Source organism: Aegilops tauschii, chromosome 2 (genome assembly GCF_002575655.3).
Source record: "Aegilops tauschii subsp. strangulata cultivar AL8/78 chromosome 2, Aet v6.0, whole genome shotgun sequence".
NCBI classification, from domain to species: Eukaryota; Viridiplantae; Streptophyta; class Magnoliopsida; order Poales; family Poaceae; genus Aegilops; species Aegilops tauschii.
The window spans coordinates 395,523,475-395,543,463 of NC_053036.3; the positions used below are offsets into that span (position 1 = coordinate 395,523,475).

The window sequence follows — 19,989 nt, forward strand, 5'->3', positions numbered from 1 at the left end:
CACTAATACGGCAGTTCTGGTGGGGCAGTAAACAAGGGAAGCGGAAGCCCAGTTGGGTGGCCTGGGACGTAATGACTAGACCGAAGCATATGGGGGACTTGGATTTCGTAACCTGGAGATCTTCAACCTCGCCCTCCTAGCCAGACAAGCTTGGCGACTGATACAGCATCCCACTTCTCTTAGTGCACGAATGATCAAAGTAATTTACTGTCCGGACACTACTCTCTTTGAGGCAACTTTGGGCTCACATCCTTCGTAGATATGGTGAGCGATCATAGATGGGCGTGACATAATGGTACAAGGCCTCATCCATAGGATTGGCAATGGTGAATCAACTAAGATTTGGAGCTCTAACTGGATCCCGAGGCCGAACCTGAAACGGCCTCTAACTTCTCTGCTCCAACATCCACCTTCTAAGGTCACCGAGTTGATCATTCTAGCCACCTCATCATGGAATGAACAACTTGTTCGGACGACATTCATTCCGATTGATGCAGAGGCAATTCTGCAAAATACCCTTATGCACACGTCAGACTGATGATTTTTGGGCGTGGAGTGAGGAAAGGACTGGACGGTTCACTGTCAGGTCGGCGTACAAAATGATCCAACGAACTAAGCTCAGTCGAGAGGCTTGGCTGTACGAGCAAGGAGGATCCTCACACAGCGAAACGGATAGCAAATTTTGGTCACAGCTTTGGGGTGTTCAGGTTCCTTCGAAACTGAAGAACTTTCTCTGGAGACTGGCACAACATACGATACCGACGGCAGCACTTTTGGATCGCCGCAACATATCTACTAGCAGTTCATGCGTCCTATGTGGAGCGGATGATACTTGGCGCCATGCTCTAATAAACTGCACCGTCTCAAGGTGTACGTGGGCGCTTTCATCAGAAGCAATTCTCGACAGACTCAGTACAAACATCAAGGACAACGCAAAGGATTGGTTATTCTCCATGCAAGAAGTGCTGCCTCAAGCAGAGTTCATAAAATTTGTGGTCACACTTTGGGCTATATGGGGTGCAGGAGGTAAGGCGATTCATGAGCAGATATACAAAAGTCCATTCTCAACACACTCTTTTGTGCAGTGATACCTGAGAGAATTGGAGGTCATTAAACAGCCATCAGTTTCAATCCCAAGGTCTGGCCCGCGGACATCACACTGGATACCCCCTCCGGCGGGAGTAGCAAAAATTAACGTGGACGCCGCAGTCGGGAGAGGAGGGAGATATGGAGCTGTGGGAGCTATATGCAGAGACCAATCAGGTGCCTTCCTCAGAGTGTCGGCAGTTGTGTTCCAGAGAATTTCAGACCCAGCTACTCTTGAGTGCTTGGTTATTAGGGAGTCTCTTTCCCTGGCAGAGGATCTGTATGAAAGGAGGATTCAGGTTTCATCAGATTGCAAGGTGGTCGTGGAAGATGTCCGAGAAAGAAACCCGACGGTATATGAAACGCTTATACATGAAATATTAGATCATATGTCTACTTTCCAGCCTGGTAATATTAGTCATGAATTTAGGAGCTCGAATGTCGAGGCTCACAAACTCGCGAAGCATACTTTATCGCTTCGGACTGGCTAACATGTCTGGCTAGGCCAGCCGGATGGACTTTCTTTCCTCCGTGTAAATGGTGTGACGATTTAATAAAAGCTTCCGAGTTTGTCTAGAAAAAGGAAAGTGCGGGATTCATGTCTCAACAGAAAAACGAAAGGGTGGGATTCAGCAAACATACTGTATGCCGTGAGTCCGCTACATTTTCTATATTGGAAAAAAATTGGAGATGCGGGATTGAGCAAACATACTGTATGCCGTGAGTCCGCTACATTTTCTATATTGGAAAAAAATTGGAGATGCGGGGGATCGAACCCCGTGCCTCTCGCATGCAAAGCGGGCGCTCTACCATTTGAGCTACATCCCCGCTGTTGTGTATACTTTACCAATATTTATTAGATTTATATGATAGAGTTGGCTATGGCGATGAGCGAATCTGGATAGTGCACGCTGAATTTTTTCCTGGAAAAACAGCCCACTCAGATGATCTCAGTCTATGGCGCGACTATGTCTCGCTTGGGCGATTCTATATCTCGCACTACGCGAGAGAAGGAAGAGCAACTAATTAACGAGCGCTTTTTCGGGAGCCTCGCAACAATCAGCGTCACTTGACGCGCTCTTAGCCGCCCATCACGTGTCGGGTTCTGGACGCTCCCTTCGGATTTTTCTTATTTATTTTTTCGCACGCGTTTTCGGCTTTTTAAACGGTTTTTTTTTGTTTTTTCGACGTTTTGGTTTTTCACCGGTTTTCCTGAACTTTTGGACAAAAAAATTCAGATTTTTTTTGCGCGAAAAAACGCGTTTTCTTTTTTCCCCTTTCGCGAGAGTCACGGTTTTGCTTCCGCGAGAGGCACGGTTGTGCTTTCATCAGAGTCACGGTCGTACCTCTCGGAGGGGGGGAATGAGTTTTATGTTTTTTTTCTTCCGCGAGAGGCACGGTTGTGCCTTCGCGAGAGTCACTGTCGTGCCTCTCGAAAAGGGAAAGAAACGCGTTTTCTTTTTTTATTCTTCTGCGAGAGGCACGGTTGTGCTTTCGCAAGAGTCACAGCCGTGCGTCTCGAAAAGGGAAAAAACGTGTTTTCTAATTTTTTTTCTTTCGCGAGAGGCACGGTTTTGCTTTCGCGAGAGGCACGGTTGTGCTTTCAGGAGAGGCACGTCCGTGCCTCTCGGAAACAAAAAAAACGTGTTTTCTGTTTTTTTTTTCTTTCGCGAGAGGCACGGTTTTGCTTCCGCGAGAGGCATAGTTGGGCTTTCGCGAGAGGCACGGCCGTGCCTCCTTGGAAACGGAAAAAAATGCGTTGTTTTTTTCTTCTTTTGGGAGATGCACGGTTTTGCTTCCCCGAGAGGCACGGTTGTGGTTTTGCGAGGGGCATGGGCGTGCCACTTTCGGAAAGGGAAAACCCCATCTTTCCGGTTCGGGTTTTTCATCCAGTTTTTTCGTTCGGTTTTTTTTCTGAAAAAAAGTTCGTTAAAACCTATCAATATGGGATCTAGTTTTGAAGATCTCGACGCGAGAAATCCAATAATGAAAACGGTTCGAGATTTGAACGCACGGTTAAGGAGATACAACATTTTGAATAAATGAATCTACGAAAAAAGAAAAAACTTCCAGGTTACGACAAGTGGCACATATGCAGTGCGCCACTTGTCGCAAAGTGGGAAGGTGGGAGTGATCTTTGCAATAAGTACTCCTTAACTAGTGATTTCACTAGTGATTTCAGAGTGAAGGTTGTCGCTCCCTGAAGCGCCTACTACTTGCGCGAACAGATGGGCCGGCCCAGTGCACAATGTTTTTTTCTTCTGTTTTCTGTTTTCTGTTTTCGTTTTTTTCTTTACTTGTTGTACTTTTCTTTATACTTTAAAAAAAATATATATATATATACAAAACACTCTTCAATAACACATTTGAAAAAAGTTGAACAAGTGTTTGAAAAATGTTGAATAATTATGGAAAAATGTTGAAAAAGTATATGAAAATGTTGAAAAAGTATTGAAAAATATTGAAAAAATATTTGGAAAATGTTGAATAAGTATTAAAAAAATGTTGAGCGAGAATTTAAAAAATATTGAACAAGTATTTGAAAATGTTGAGTAAGTATTGAAAATGTTCAACAACTATTTCAAAAATGGTGAATACTTAATAAAAAATGTTGAAGGAGTATATGAAAATTGTTGAAAAAGTATTTGAAAATATTGAATAAGTATTTGAAATGGTGAACAAGTATTTGCAAAAATGTTGATCATGTATATAAAAATGTTGAACAATTGTTTGAAAATATGTTGATCACGTATATAAGAATGTAGAATGAAAAACAAAAGAAATTAAAGGAAAAATGAAAACCGAAAAAGAAACATAATAAACCAAAGGAAAAAGAAAATAAAAAAAAACGAAGAGACAAATGAAAAACCAGGGAAAGAGAATAAAAACCAGAGAAGAAAAGAAACCAAATAAAACAAAAAAAGGAAAGGAATCCCAAAGAAAACCACTCGTGTAGTTTTAAGTAAGGCGCGTCCCTAGTTATTTCCACGAAACGGACTTCGGTGGGGTGGCTAGCTCAGCGCGCGATCCTCCCTCCTTCAATTCCCAGTTTCTTTTTACGACTGCACGCGTGTGATCGGGCCGGCCCAATACAGCGCGAGCAGGGGAAAAGCTTCAGCGAGCACTGCCACTTCGATCGCTTTAGGCGATAAATAGTTGCTGCGGTCTTGCTTGGCGAATTCTATACGGCGTGCAGGTCGCCCACGAGTGACCTGGCCCATTTTCCGGATTTTTTTTCCCTTTGTTTCCTCTTTTTTTCCTTTTCCTTTCTAATTTTTTCTTTACTTTTTCATTTTTTTGTGAACTTTCTTTTCAAATTCGCGAACATTTTTTTTGTTCATCTAATTTAAAAAATGTTCATCGATGTAAAAAATGTTCATCAAATTTATATTTTTGTTCATCGGATTTAAAAAATTGTTCATCAAAATTGAAATAGTGTTTGTCGAATTAAATAAATGTTCATCAAATTCAAAATTCGTTCATCAATTTAAAAAAATGTTCATCATATTCAAAATTTACAAATGGTTTTTAAAAAACACTGTTCTTCAATACAAATTTTGTACATAAGTTCAAAAAATGTTCATGGAATTCAAGATTTGTTCATCAAATACCAAAAATGTTCATTATTACTAAGAAATGCTCATAAAAAAATTTCATCGAAATAAAAAATTCATTAATATTCAAAAATTCATTCTTTTTGAATTGCGAACATTTTTTAATTGAATAACTGATTTTGATAATTCAAAATTTAGATTTTTAATAAATTTAAGACCTTTTGTTATCCTGAATTATTTTGAAAATAATAAAAACCGAAAAGTAAAAACGGAAAAAACAGGTGGCATCCAGCCCCGCAAATGGGCCGGCCCAAACTGGCGCACCAATGGAAGGGAAGGTGCACATCCGCACGATCCCTAGCGCGCACCGCGCCATATAGAAGTGCCCCGTCTCGATTATAGCGAGGCGTAGCGCAGCCTCATGTCGAGCGGTCGCTAGAATGGGTCGGCCCAGCGAGGACCACATGCATTGAGCGCTCTTATTTTGAGGACACAAAAAATATGATTGTTGCCATATTGTTTTTCAAGAAAGTTGCGGTGTCACTTCTAAAAAAGGCCACATTATTTAGGACATCTCTCTTAATTTTGCCATGGCCAAGTACTAACATCTTCTGAAATTTGCCATGTTTTGAAGATAACATGGCAAACATGTATAAGAAAATCAGTTACACACATAGTAAACTATAACATATTGTTCCTAATGAATTTGCCATGCATCGGTCACGTTCTAGATCCGGCATGTATAAATGGGGGGAAAGAGTTTACTAGGATCGCGAGGGGGAATGAGTAGACACTGGAGCACATACACAACAAAACGATTGCTACAAAAAATTGCATTGTGTGGACGCCCTGGTCAGGCACGCACGACCTCCACATCGCTCTAACGAGAAGGCCATCGGCGTATCCGCCGCAAACTACCCTGCCGCTGTTGTATGCCAAGGCCGGCTTCGCCCGTTGGCCTCATCCGGCAACGGCCAGGTCCAGGGGCTCTGGAGGAGAGGGAAGGGGCGGGGGCTAGGGTCCCCCCCACCCCCTCCCCGCGGTGAGCGACGTGGCCGCCTCTGTATTTTCTTGGGAGCACTTTGTTCCAATTGGTTGAAACAATGGATATCCCTAGAGTATGCCTCCATTTCTATGATCGTCGGCAATTATGTTGCGGCGCGCAAGAAAGGCAAGGAAGATAAATAAGTTCAGCGCACTGATCAATTCTGCTAATGCGCATGTTATTCATCATGCGTCACGGATGTGAAGTTGAATACTTATCTACATTCTCCCCGTAAACATAGGGCTTAACTTTTTGCATTTTTTTTCTTGACGAAATGCAGGCAGGTCGCTGCTTTCATTCATTAAGAAGGGGAGCGCCTCAAGATAAGACAAAAAGTGCTATTTACAGGGTTACCGCGCAAGGTGAGAAAATGAAAAGAAGAGAAGAAATTACATTGCTAGAAACAAAACTCTCTCAACCATGATCGCCCAGCCATTGAACACTCTTGAGGCCGGCAGTCCCAAGTGTGCAACTCAAGTACAATTCGATCACAAATATTCAGAAAGGAAGAAACTTTATGATTGAAGATGCGGTCATTTCGTTCCTTCCAAAATGCCCCACCAAATAGCCATCATCAACGAGCAAGAAGGCCTGCTTCCTCCGGTTAGGAATTCTTTTTCCAGAGACAACCGCCACCAGTCAATCAAACAAAGAAAGAGCGCTGACATTCGGCCTGGCATCAAATGGAAACTGAAATTTTGTGAGGCAAAAAACCCAAACACCAGCTATGAACGGGCAATCGGCAAAGAGGACTCACCGTACTCACAGCTCGCAGTTCTTAGAGGACAAGTATAATCTCACAACTACACAGACATTTGTTCGTTCTTCACTGGAGGAAGCAAAAGGATCCATACCTTACCTGGCCACAATGGTTTAGCGCCTCCTGGACCGGACCAACCGCTGAAGCAAACGACATCAACAGAAGGAAATCGACGTCGGCCCCTCGTGACAAACCCGTTGATAGCAAGACAGAGAGAGACACGGCGCGTATCTCCCGGTCCCGGCGGGTTCCACCACTGGCCGTGACCGCTGCACCCTGCCGGAGGCATGATGCACGGTCCCTCCTCTCCCGGTCGCCGCCGCGACCGCGTCATAATGCGCCACCATTGCAGGCAACGTCGACGCCGGCATCCCCACCACCGCGACACACAGTCGACACGGCACCACGGATGCGTGTCATCATTAATCAAGGCTAATTAAAAAGCATGACGGACAATCTGTAGCTAGGTAAAGGCTCATCCTAAAATACAGTTTCGGCGTAATAGTATCCCACAGCAACTAGAGTGGTACTAACATGTGGGTGTGGTGGGCCGGGCCAGAACTTTCTCCTCTTCTCTTTGTGAGTTGTGACGTTGACGCATCTGGATGGAACAGCCCTACACATCGCCTTGTGCGGCAGCACTGTACGCCGGAGGTGCGCGGTGTGCGGCCTAGCAATCTCCACATGGAAGTGGTGCCGCTTTGCATTTCTTCATCATGGGTGCTGACTCGTGACCGGTGAGGCCGCACCCATGATTTGGTCCATTCGCAGCCCCTAGGATCACGATCATTGTTCCTCTCCTTTGGCTTGGCTCGGCTGCGGCTGCACTGCTTGTGTCTCCCACCACCCCTCCACTCCCCGCCCCAGAATCATTAGCCCAACATCCAGCATGCTGCCTTGGGCAAGAGCCGCACACTTTCTTATCGGCTGCGTTCGGTTTATCGGCCATGGACCACAGGGAATCTGCTCCGCTCCTACATAGGCAGGCAATCGGGGCCACGGCGGCGTCTTGTTCTCTTCTCAGACCGTGGAACAATATGAACTGCCACGGCACGCGTGCACTGGGACCTCAAGAATCAACGAGATGATGAGTATTCTTATCTGTTGCGTTGCGTCTGACCATCAGCCACGCATATACTACTACGAACTCTGGGCCATGCATGACAGCTTCGCATCGTCCAGTGAGAATACGACTCGTGCGCCGCCGGAAACGTGAGGCTGACCATAATTAATTAAGATAAGCGCGAGCGAGATGCCGTGCTGCGGATAAGCTAAGCCAAGCTTTCGGGGCGCACGCAAGCGTGGACGCAAGACGGTTCGGGCCGCACCGCACGCAAGGCCGGTAATGACCGATGACAAGGAAGGCAAGGCAGGCTCTTCAATTCGCCTTTCTTCTTCTTTACAGCAAGTTGGGAGCGCTGCTGGACCCATGGGATAGCCGTCAGCTAAGATTCCGTATCGTGTGTAGATTGATAGACGATAGGCCCAAGGAAGAAGTCGTCTCACGGCGATTCCGACGACGATGATATGATAATCCATGGAGATGGAGAGGATCCCTCGCCCTGTGCGTGCGTCACGATTCCAACGAGATGGTGGAGGCCGTATTATTAGTGGCGGTTTTTCGTTGGGCTCCTGCTGCTGAGGTAACGGGGTTAGTTACCCGTAGCTGTCGGCTTGGGGCCTCCGGCGACAAGGGTGACGCGGTCGGCTGTGTGGTCGACGCGACGCGTGCGCGCGGAATCCGGCCGGGTTCATTCATCCTTCCGACCCGTCCTGCGCCCCGCCTGTCCTCGTCGCAGGCTCGTATCGTCTCGTGCCGCTGTGGTACGATGGCGCCCGCCGTTGCGGCTGGTGGTAACTTTGGCTGGCATGATTTCGCACGGGTGGTGGTAACTTTGGTTGGCATGATTTCGCAAAAAAAAAAAAAAAAAAAAAACTTCGGTTGGCATGAGTCATGGGCTCATGGCACTGGCACACAACCAACACAAGTTTTATACGCATGTACGTCTTGGATTGGAATGTTGTTGATCCATCGCAACTCGCAAGGCTACCATGGCGGCGAATCATACGCAATCAACACCCTGCGTGCAAACATATTGCCTACCTTTTATATTATTCTTGCCGGGAAAAAACCCTAGGCTACATCTAGCTACAAATACTTTGCTTAAGCTATCGCTGCACTTTGTAGCAGTATGGGATGGCGTTTCGTTTGCCTGCGGCCTCGCACCTGTGCCAAGGTTACCAGACCGGGCCAAGTATCCAACGCACGATTCACCTTTTGACATTCAAGTAATTTCATCATAAAATAATTACAGGACCGAACCATGTAGAGATTGGGATAAAAATACTAGCAGCGACCGAGGTGCATGTGCAGTGCATGAATGCAGCGTACTGTTGTACGTACATGAAATAAACAAGCGGAGCGCAAATGTCGTGCCTTCTGGTGGCTACGTTTAAGTAGATGCGTACGTAGTTAGACCAAACGATGCACTCCGAGCAGTGTTGTACTGGCTTCCAGTGCCACGTCGCTCTACATTTAAGTACATGCGTACGTAGTTGACCAGATGTACCAACACAACAAACTAATTAAGCAGCGTAAGAAGAGAGGAGCCTTCGTTTGGTACCCTCACGCACTTTAGCCTACGTATGTGCGTGCGTACGTCTACCAACTAGTCAATCGCGCGCGCTACCTCTTAATTAATAATCAAATCAAATCAAATGATTTTTTTAATAGTTTGGATTGCTTACCACAAGTGTCACGTGGTAAATCAAATGGTTTAGTTAACTGTGATGCGTCAAGGCGAATGTAGATAAGCGTGTAAGTGTAACACGGTGCTTTAGCGTGTGATCGGTCGATTTGGTCCACCGTCAAATGTCAACTAGCTACTACTAGCACCACGAACTGAGCTCGAATGATTAGGTTTTTTGTGGTAGAACTAATCCATCAGGGTTTAAGTCCTAGAGTGTCGTCCCTGCCTCCAGCGATGTCTGACTCGCCCTCACCGACGACACATCGATAAGCTGTGGCGTCCTTGTCTCGAGCCCAGGCACCATCTAAGTGGAGCGGCATCAAACAGAGAAATCTCGCTCCCCCCTTCAACTTGAACCAGCAAACCCCGTCTCTCCCCCTGTCGGCGACGACGCGGCAACCTACGTCATCCCGCCTCAAGTGGGGATCGCCCTCATCGGCTACACGGTGGCTGGCTGCGGCATCCCCTTCTCGGGATCGGGCTCTGTCTAATCCAAGTGGCATCAGAACAATATCCCCCCGTTTCACTCTCCTCGGATGCAAATCGACCGACACAAATTCTACTCGGCCGCAACTAATACTCCCTAAATTTGAATTAAAACCACGACACTTATTTTCGGACGGAGTAGTAGTAAATACTGGTGAATGCAAACAATTATGATAGCCGTTTGAACTTTTGTAGCATAAATTGCATTGGAGAGCGTCGGATCGATGTACCTACGAAATTATCTTAAGTCACAATAGGATTGTTCTGAAACTTGACGATGATATGGGTCTGGTGGTAGTTCAGTTCATTCGAGGGGAAGTTTCATCCTTTCTCGATGCTCCATTTTGGCAAGCAAACTATATCCGTTTGAATGGTCGATGTGATCACTTACCTAACTGCATAAGATACACGGTGAATCTTCTTAGAACCAAACTTTTTATTTTTGGCGCCCTTTCGTCCCTTAGTGGAGCAGCTCTTTTCTTGATAGTGAGGTATACCGATTTGACCGATTATATATGTGCATCTCCGTTATCAAACTAGCCAGTAATTTTGGCTATTGACCTGTGACAAGAAGCTGTATGTGCGAAGGAAGAAACATACATATAGTGCGTAGACATGTTTGTTATGGTTAGCTTAGGGCAACTCCAACGTGGTGCACCCAAAATGTACACACCAAATGTTTGAGGAAGTGTCCGCGGACAACGTTAGATGGTCATTCAACCGTAGTCATCAATCTCGATAACAGAAGTGAGGCTGCAGGCGTGGGTCAGGTACACCTAGAGAAAAAACCACATGAATTGTGGGGACATGTGGTCCAACTAACAGTGGCCGAGTAGACTGTCTGGACTTCTCTAAAACTCCTTCAGATTTGTTTCCGGTTTAAGGCATCTCCAACGGCAATCTGTAAATTTTCTCCCGCATCCGTCTACAGACAGTGGATCAGTTCGCGGACACAGATGCGGGAGGATGATATACAACGCTAGCCGCATATATTTTGATAACAACTCAAACTAACCGGACGAAATTCGGTCAAACACAACCAGATTTCATATAAACACGATGGATTTCGTTTAAACTTGACAGATTTCATCTATACACGATGGATTTCATTATATTTACATCAACTAAGCGGAGCTCGTCCGGCTAGGTCTAAATGGTCGCTGGCGCCCGTTCCCCGTGTCTGGCCATGAACCAAGAGAACCGAATTCCAGCTCCGCCTTGGCGCTCTCCGGCTCTGCCTCCGTAACCTCCGCCTCCGGAGGCCCGGGAAGTGACCGCCTCCACATCGCCGCCAAGCGACTAATCGGGCGAAGATGCTCAGCCCACCAAGCTTGGCGTCGATGGGAGGGAAGGAGCGGTGGCCTTCTTGGGACCAGAGTTGCGGCGACCTACCGTGCACTACTATTCCTCGCTGTCGACGGTGCCCGCGGACGTGACGGCTTCTTCGTTGTGGTGGCGGGGCGCGACCTCGGCGTTGTCCTCCTCCTCCTCGTCAGTCTCGCCGAACACTGCTCGTCGGCGTCGGCGTCGCACTCCTTGCCGGCGGCCGCCACCTCCGCCACCTGCTGTCAGTACCGCCAGCGGGCGAGGCGGATCTCGCGTGCGGGGAGGTAGGACTCGAGCAGCCCCTCCTGCTCCACCATGTCCATGTCCGGCACGACTGCTCTGCCGGCGGCGATCTGCTCCTTCGCCCGCAGATGCTCCTGAAGGTGGTGGTGGTTGTAGGCGGCGTCGGTTTGCGCCTCCCGAAACTGGTCCTCATGTATCATGTCCATGTAATGGGCACGGGCCTCGCCGATGGTCATGGTGCTATGCACCGGCGAGGGTGCCACAGAGGAGGAGGATGGTGGCGCGGAGGAGGAGGGTGGCGCAGGTTCGTCGTCGGCAGCATCCTCATTGGGACGTCGTCGTCCTCTGGCTGTCTGCTAGCCTGCCAGCCGGTAGCAATGCCGGCCATCTCCTTCTTCTGGTCCGACGTCATCCCGTCCCAGAGAGCTTTGGCGGGGAAGGGATCCATGGTGGGAGTGGTGCGGAAAGGGAACAGAGGTGGATGACCGCGGCTATAGCCGGGGCACCAGCTTTTATAGCAATGGTGGGTGTCAGAGGAACGGGACGGGTGGTGCCGGAGGAGACGCCTCGAAAACCGTGTGCCATCAATGCAGGCGGCAGACGGACGGACGGCCGGCCGTCATGTCGTTTGAACACGCGACAGTCGCCTGCACCGGGAAGCGGTGTGCCGCTTCAATGCCGGAGCCGGTGAGCGGCCGCGTCCACTCTGGCCGGGTATGAATGCGGGCGCTGACGCTCTAGAACGGCACTGACCGAAAACGCGCGGGAGGGAGAGTGTTTATTGATGGGCCAGGGCGGTCAGAAGCGAACGTGGGATAGGTCCGGACTCCCGCAAACCACCCAACGTTTGTCTCCGGTTTACGGGAGAAAACGCGTCCGCACCATGCCGCGGACTGATACAGGACCGCGTTGGATGTCTTTCGCGGTCCGGCTAGTACGGTCCAGATGGTTGCGGAAGGTTTGAGGATTGGCGTTGAAGATGCCCTAAAGGATTCTATGGTTTGAACTAGTCCGCCAACATTTGATGTCCACTGTTGAATGGCAACAATTGTTCGGGCATACTGATCCAAACATTTACACACGTTTTGATGAACCGCGTTATAGCAGTTGCCCTTATCTCAGGTTCATTCGGTGATTCGTTCCTTCCCGGAGGACCGACCCATGCGAGAGCAGGGCACGAGCTACCAAACCCACCGTCACTTTCGGGACCTGATTTTAATTGCTAGGGTCACCGCTGGACCACTGCAGAGAACCGATCGGTAGGATAAGGGCATGTACAATGGTGGCATATGGATACATATGCCCCATAACAAAAAGTAATTTGAGTCATTTATATTTATTTTTTTCTTCAATGCAAGCTACCATTAGTGGGCCTCATTAAGAAATAGAAAATAAAGACTCTATTACACATGCATCTCTACTTTTCACTCCAACCTTTTCAGCTTTTGTCATTGGACCACACTTTTTTTTTCAAGCACCCGCCTTCTGAAGAGGATCCCGCTTCCTTATCCGAACCTACTTTACGTCATATCCGATCCTACATGACATGTGAGGCATCACCTTGAGGCTATGCATTGTACATGCCTATGATGCTGTTGCGCTCTTCGTGAAGAACACGATTGTGTCTAATGCGTTTCAAAGTATATTAAAGTTGTTAGTTAGAAGCTAAGATGGTAAGAGAAATGTAGAGTTCTTTGTTTTAGTAGTAGCTTGATTAGCTTGATTGCAAGTTAAACTTATCAATCCTCTTTTGCATAGTATAATTTTTAAGTCTAATTGTCTGGAAAGCAACAACATTATAAAACTCAACACGACACCAATAGTTTTTCTTTTAGAAACACCGATGGTTAGTACTACTTCAAGTAAGAGTAGAATACATGTATTCGTGGTATAATGAAGAATTTTCCTTTTGCAGGGTATAATGCAGAAAATATGACGTCTTACATGTGCTTGTCAGTTTGATCCCAACTCTTACTAGTATACTCCAAGCATCTACAACCGCAAGTAGCAGCGGACGCCCCAGGACGTCTGAACGCGTCCATGGACAACGCTAGACAAATCCTCATTTGACCCTCTCCACAACTACACTCTCTAAATCTTAATACCCAAATCCATGCAAATCTACGCACGCTGATCATACAACATAAATTCATCATATATTCAACAATACAAAGATAGTGTAGCCCCAATAAATTTAGTACATGCTAAAATAAAATTCAATAGTTCATACATAGATAAACGATACACGAATGAATAAATGACTTCGGTCCTCGTGGTCATTGATCATCTTCTTCATGCGGAGCAACCACTTCTTCCCTTCATCATCCAAGAGGTTGATGTCCTGCAACATGATCCTCGACTCCTCCGCATCTATCGTAAGCTCCAACTTCTCTTTCTCGAGCTCAAGACTATGCATTGTCATCGTTTGTTCAAGCTCCCATATTGCAACTTTATCTTGCCTCTTCAATTCAACTTTGTTCTTTTCCAACATCAACCTCTCCCGGTCGTACTCCATCTTCTCCCTTTGCACAATGATGAACACCTTGAAGGAAATATGCCCTAGAGGCAATAATAAAGTTGTTATCTATATTTCCTTATATCATGATAAATGTTTATTATTCATGCTAGAATTGTATTAACCGGAAACTTAGTACATGTGTGAATACATAGACAAACAGAGTGTCACTATTATGCCTCTACTTGACTAGCTCGTTAATCAAAGATGGTTAAGTTTCCTAGCCATAGACATGAATTGTCATTTGATTAACGGGATCACATCATTAGTGAATGATGTGATTGACAAGACCCATCCGTTAGCTTAACACGATGATCGTTTAGTTTGTTGCTATTGCTTTCTTCATGACCTATACATGTTCCTATGACTATGAGATTATGCAACTCCCGAATGCTGGAGGAACACTTAGTGTGCTATCAAATGTCACAACGTAACTGGGTGATTATAAAGATGCTCTACAGGTGTCTCCGATGGTGTTTGTTGAGTTGGCATAGATCGAGATTAGGATTTGTCACTCCGATTGTCCGAGAGGTATCTCTGGGCCCTCTCGGTAATGCACATCACTATAAGCCTTGCAAGCAATTTGACTAATGAGTTAGTTGCGGGATGATGCATTACAAAATGAGTAAAGAGACTTGCCGGTGATGAGATTGAACTAGGTATTGAGATACCGACGATCGAATCTCGGGCAAGTAACATACCGATGACAAAGGGAACAACATATGTTGTTATGCGGTTTGATCGATAAAGATCTTCGTAGAATATGTGGGAGCCAATATGAACATCCAAGTTCCGCTATTGGTTATTGACCGGAGATGAGTCTCGGTCATGTCTACATAGTTCTTGAACCCGTAGGGTCCGCACGCTTAACATTCGATGACGATCGGTATTATGAATTTATGTATTTTGATGTACCGAAGGTAGTTCGGAGTCCCGGATGTGATCATGGACATGACGAGGAGTCTCGGAATGGTTGAGACATAAAGATTGATATATTGGACCATGTTATTCGGACACCGGAAGTGTTCCGGAAGGTTTCGGATAAAACCGGAGTGCCGGAGGGTTACCGGAACCCCCCCCCCCCCCCCCCCCGAGAAGTTATGGGCACTTAGTGGGCTTTAGGGGAGAGAGAGGGCAGCAGCCAGGAGGTGGCGCCCCCCAAGGGAGTCCGAATTGGACTAGGGGAGGGGGTCGCAACCCCTCTTTCCCTCTCCTTCCTTCTCCTCCTAGTTGGACTAGGAAAGGAGGAATCCTACTCCTACTAGGAGGAGGATTCCTCCCCCCTTGGCACGCCTATCAGGGCCGGCCGGCCTCCCCCTCCCTCCTTTATATACGTGAGGAGGGGGGGCACCCTAGAAATCATCAAAGTTGATCTTAGCCGTGTGCGGTGCCCCCTCCATAGATTTCCACCTCGGTCATATCGTTGTAGTGCTTAGGCGAAGCCCTGCGTTGGTAACTTCATCAACACCGTCTCCACGCCGTCGTGCTGACGAAACTCTCCCTCGGCCTCAGCTGGATCAGGAGTACGAGGGACGTCACCGAGCTGAACGTGTGCAGATCGCGGAGGTGCCGTGCGTTCGGTACTTGATCGGTTGGATCGCGAAGACGTTCGACTACATCAACCGTGTTACTTAACCCTTTCGCTCTCGGTCTACGAGGGTACGTGGACACACTCTCCCGCTCGTTGTTATGCATCAAATAGATAGATCTTGCGTGATCGTAGGTAAAATTTTTGAAATACTGCGTTCCCAAACACATCTTGTACCTTTTCTCCTTCTTCCCCCTTTGCATAAAAAATGTTCGTCCAAGTGGCGGACATTTTGCTTGCTACCCCTCATGCGCCACCCTCTCCTTCCCCCACTTGTTCCCCATCAGTTGCCGATTTCTCTTCGGCATGGTTGGTTGCAAGTCTGTGCTACCATTCTCTTCTCCTTCCTCGTCCACTCCAATTGATTAAGCGAAGCTTGACCCATCGTTTTTCTTCATCTTCTTCGTGGCGTTTCCAATATACTTGAGCACGACTTGCCACTTGGATTTCTCATTCAATTTCAGCCAACAATGTGAAAAGGTGAATGTCTTCTTCTCCACTTGATGGTACAATGCCGCCGCGAAAGTTACATGGGTTTGAACTCTGATGCCGCTTTGGTTCTGGCCAACACCTTGCTTAAGATAACCAGCAGATTTGCTCACGACTTCTTGTATGAGTGACCATCTATGTTGGAGAGAGCATGGAACACGGTTTGTAACGATTGGGTGTGGCTCCACATAGTGTTCTTGCTTATGGTAAAGTTTGTGATTTTCCCCCATTATTTCTTGCGTTTTACTCGGTTTCACATATTGGATCCATGCTCGGGTTACACAGCTAGCATCTTCAAATTGTATGAATGCCGGACCTCTGGGCTTCACTACTTTCGCACCAACTTCCTTCTTTGTTTTAGTGTGTGATGTTTGCCCAAATTCAAACACCGAGGAATTGGTATCCTCCATGGTGAATGGCAAAAACTCTTGACCATCATTTATCATGTCATGCAATATTTGTTTCTACAATATGCATCGCAATTTAACCATCGCCCTACAAGTTTGATCTAATGGTATGTGGAACAAAAGAATTAACAATTGCAAGTACGAAATGGGCAAAGATTGTATCGAGTCCTGGTCGGGCGTTCCGTTGAACAGGTTGTGGGCATGTTCAGAGCCGGCATTGTCCAACGTTGCATGATGCATTTGGAGCTGCGGCAAGTCCGCTATCATGGACGCGTCAGGGACGGCTTGCGAGAAGCTCAAATTTGGGATGCCCTTCCACTGGGAGGGCGGAACGGAGTTGGTCTCCGCCGACAAGTTGTTTGTCCCCGCGGCCACGACCTCCAGATTGGTGACTGTCGGGGCATAGTCCATGTCCTCAGCAGCGAACACGAAGGGCATCTCAAGACCAGCCACCTCCGCAGCTCCCTTCGCCGCCGCCTCATGCTCGCGCTGCCTCCGGCGGTGCTTCTTCCGGGCAAGATTCTCTGACTTGCAAGGAGCCATCAGGCCCAGGAGCCCAACCGATTTCGCCGAGGCATCATCCGTGGCCATGACGATGGACTGAGTTGTTGGCGACGACATCCGTGACGGCGGATGAGGACGGCAAGCAAGGGAGGAGGTGGGCGGCTGGGTGGAGGCGGGAAATGGAGGATAGGGACGAGAGGGTTTCGGTCAAAGAGAACCTTTTAAAAGTCAATTTTAAAAGGATTTGGGATGGGGTCCAGCTTGTAGGATCTGAAGTGGCGGGTGTGTCCGCGCGCGCCCGAACGTCTGATATGAACCCCAGATATGAGCTGGGTCTGAAGAGTGTCAGTATTTCTGGGCGTTTGGGCGAATTTGTTAGGTTTGGTTGGGTGACATTTTTTCGTCTGGACGCCGCAGTCTGCCCGGGCGATGGGGCGTATATGGGTCCCATTGTAGATGCTATGAGTACGGCACAAGATCCAAGATCGTTGCAGTATATATACTTTACATCCATTATTAAGTTATAAAAATACAACATCTCATACGGCAGGTAAGACACGCTTTAACCGTGGCTGTTTACTTTAGCCAGCCCTCATGGTTGCACGGAGAATGAGCGAGATCACACGTGCGGCATGGAGAAGGGTTCCCGAGGTTACCCGCGTAATTTCACCAACGCAACTCGACGTTCTCTTCGCGCTACGTCTCTCCAGACAACGGGAGACAAGCAGCGTGCCCAACTACTTCGTACTCAAGACCACTCCTGCCCTCCACCGACCGGTGGGGCAACAGTGAGATCGGTCCCGCGTGTCAACGGCGAACATGGCCAACAGTAAAATGGGGCCAAGCCAGGAAAGTGATGACGCCGACGAGATGTCACCGGTTGAGTAACCACCGGGCTTTCTTTTTCTTTTGTTGGATTCGAATCCATTGTGCGATCCATTGGTCACCGACACACTGGGACACTTTGATGAAGCTTATGGTAAGGTTAAAGTACCGTACTACTACTACACGTTGATGATTTTCGTGACCATATGTCCAGGCTCGGATCTTTGGCGTTTGTACTAGTAGTAGACTTTAGAAACAGCATACACTTGTTAAGAGGCAGAAAATAGTTCTGCTACAAACAGAAAATGTCAGTTGCTAAAAAAAGGTCGCTTCCTTCTTTATATTAGCACAAAAAGTAGTTTTTGCAGTCTTGCATGTAAAAACATCTGGTAAAAGTGACCAATGGCACCCTAAAAAAAGGGCCAGTGCTACAAATCAACCGGCTGATGCCAGGGATTTTTAAGCCGCCTTGCTGGCCGTTTGATCAGCCCGGATTGAACCATCGGATCCCTTCCGTCAGCCAGTTTGAATGGTCAACATGCACGCGATCTTCTACTCACATCGCACAGCAGCCCTCTTATCTCCTTCGATCTCGCAACACACGGGGCCGCCGGCGACGCTTCACTGCAGCGACGAACATAGGCACGACGGCGCTAAATCGGAGCAATCGACGCCGCCGGCGATGCTCCATTGAAACACCGGCCACTCGATGAAGCTTCATTGCAACCTCGGCGGCCCCCGGCGAAGACCGTTGCAGCACTAGTGCCCCCAGCGAAGCTCCATTGCAACACTGAGCTACCTCGACGGAACTTTATCGCAGCACCGGCGGCCCTAGGCGAAGCTCCACGCAGAACCCCGATGCTTCAATCGCAGCCCCGACGTCCCTAGTCCTGACACGGTGGTGCTGCATTGCAGCTCCGACGTCGACGTCGCTCCTCCCATCGCAGCGCAGGCGTCCCGATGCCGCGGTGCTCCATCGCAGTGCCGCCGCCGTCGTCGCAGCTCCCAGCGTAGCACCGACGCCCCATCGCTGCACCAGCGACTGCTCTCCGGCGACGTCGCCGTGGCAGCACCGACGGGCCGCGTTGCGTGGGAAGTGCGCCCGCCTCCGTCCTTCCTCTTCCCGTTGCGTTGCAGCACCGGCAACGAAGCAGGCGGCCCCCTTCTGGCAACTACGTCGCAGCAGTGCGTGAGCTGCTCCGCTTCCGGCCTGCTTGTTACATCGCAGCGGTGTGCGGCGGAGATGCAGCAAACGGTGGTCGCCGTCGTTCTCCTGCTTCACGGTAGCTGTGGGTATGGGTGTCTCGCATCGCCATGGAAGCTCAATTCTCTCCCAGCGTGAGGACCGGAGGTTGGGGAGTGGAAAGAGATGAATGGACGAGAGCTCATGCGAAGAGATAAGGCAGATAAGGCCAACTCCACCGCGCGACCCTATGCTGTCCGGCCCCGTCCATTTAGGGTAAAACGGACAAACGAGGCGGCCCAGCGCGCGACGGCCCGGACCCATCTGGTCCGTTTTGTGTCCGGGCCGACCCATTTCGAGCGCAAACTTGCGCCGGGTTTGGGTCGCGGCGGACACCAAACGGACGCGTGCCTCGCCCGCGTCGGGGCCGCGTGGCAGGCGGCCACCTACCTCCCACCCGCCCACATAAATGCGCACGCGCGGGCGGCCCCGCCTGTCATCCGCCCAGGCGAGGGGTCGCGGTCCTTCTTAAATGGGAACCATGGACCAGTCGTCGTCCACACTGCCCCACGCCACCCCGCGGCCTCCTCGAAACCCGACAACCCCAGTCCCAAACCCTAGCCAAGAACTCGCCGGCCGGCCGCCCGCAACCATGGGGCTATGGAACTACGGCCGCAAAGGCAAGCACGACCGCGAGGCTGGTACCTCCTCGGGACGCCGCCGTGGCTCGGTGAAGAAGGAAGAGCCCGCGTCGCCATCGCCACCGCGTCGGGCCCCCGCGCCGCCCCCGTTCTCCATCGCGCCACGGCCGCCGGCGAGCGCGACCGGCACTACATCGAGGCGGCCGTCTGCCGCCGTTATTGGGAGACAAGGACGCCGCTGCCCTGGAGCAACGTCCACCTCCCCAATAACTGGCACCTGTTGGCCGACCGCGTGCCGATCCCGCCCGTCCCGCAGAGCGGCCGTGCGCGCCGCCAGGAGATCCAGCGCCGCCGCCTCCTCCTCCCGGACGACCTCTACTACGACGAGAGGTACGCCCCCGACTCGCCATTGTGGGACACTTGGCTCCGCGATGAGCACGACGTGCGGCGGGCGTTGCTCTTCGCCGGCACGTCGACGGGGCCGCGGCGGCCACGTGAGCCCCGAGCGGCTCCCCAGGTGTCGTGGTTCTAAGTCTGACAGTAGAATGGGGGGTAGGTATGTAGAGGCAAGATCCTAGCTATGGAGA

General features: G+C 49.2%; 1 protein-coding gene and 1 non-coding gene across 2 annotated transcripts in view; one reads left to right on the top strand and one right to left on the bottom strand.

Moving 5' to 3' along the window:
* Positions 1 to 1,841: 1,841 nt before the first annotated feature.
* TRNAA-UGC (transfer RNA alanine (anticodon UGC)) lies at positions 1,842 to 1,914 on the bottom strand. Its single transcript has one exon. It is a non-coding gene; the product is annotated as a tRNA-Ala (tRNA).
* Positions 1,915 to 8,353: 6,439 nt separating this feature from the next.
* LOC109785914 (uncharacterized) overlaps positions 8,354 to 19,989 on the top strand; it is a 38,935-nt gene continuing 27,299 nt past the window's right edge. The window contains exon 1 of the mRNA XM_073508638.1: positions 8,354 to 8,396. The gene's annotated coding sequence lies outside the window, so the exon portion shown is untranslated. The remainder of the gene's footprint in view (positions 8,397 to 19,989) is intronic.